The following is a 705-nucleotide window of genomic DNA, read 5'->3' as shown; positions in this document are numbered from 1 at the left end:
GTCTAACGTGTCAAGAGAGTTACGCTGAGCCCATTTCCTCTGTTCTCAGTGTGTGGTGAACAGGGCGGAGCTCATCAAATTACTCAAAAATGAGGTGAAATCTTTCACAACAAACATCCCACAACAACACGCGTTAGAACAAGTGTCACAGCCTCTGTTGTAGCGCCATCTGCTGCAAAAGACAAAGACTGAAAGTACTCATCTGCAGAATAAAAGTGTGTGGACGGAGTATGTGCACAATGAAATATATTTCACTTTAGATATTGAAGTTTTAGGATGAATTGTTTTAGTAATAAGTAGTTATTGTTTTAACATAGGATTCTTTTGTTTAATCTGTTTTACTTCAATAATGTTAATGGTGAGTTCTTTGTGACCATGATTTATGTAGGACTCTGTTGTAGTTTAAGTATGTTATCACTAGGTTAAACTTGTCAAAATAGGAAACATCTGTCTGCACAAGAGTGAAGTAGGTTCTGTTCTTCGTCTAGATCAGGGGTGTCGAACTCATTTTAGTTTAAGGGCCACATTCAGCCCAATATGACCTCAAATGGGCCGGACCAGTAAAATAATAAGAGTGAAAAAAGTAAAATTAAATTATGGTAATATTTACATCTACAAAAATCTGAATCACATGAACAACTGGAAACATCTTAAGAAAAACAACTGCAATTTTAACAATATTCTGCCTCGGATTATCAGTTTATC

The sequence above is a fragment of the Sphaeramia orbicularis genome, chromosome 17 (assembly GCF_902148855.1).
Source record: "Sphaeramia orbicularis chromosome 17, fSphaOr1.1, whole genome shotgun sequence".
NCBI classification, from domain to species: domain Eukaryota; kingdom Metazoa; phylum Chordata; class Actinopteri; order Kurtiformes; family Apogonidae; genus Sphaeramia; species Sphaeramia orbicularis.
This window is presented reverse-complemented; position numbering follows the sequence as displayed.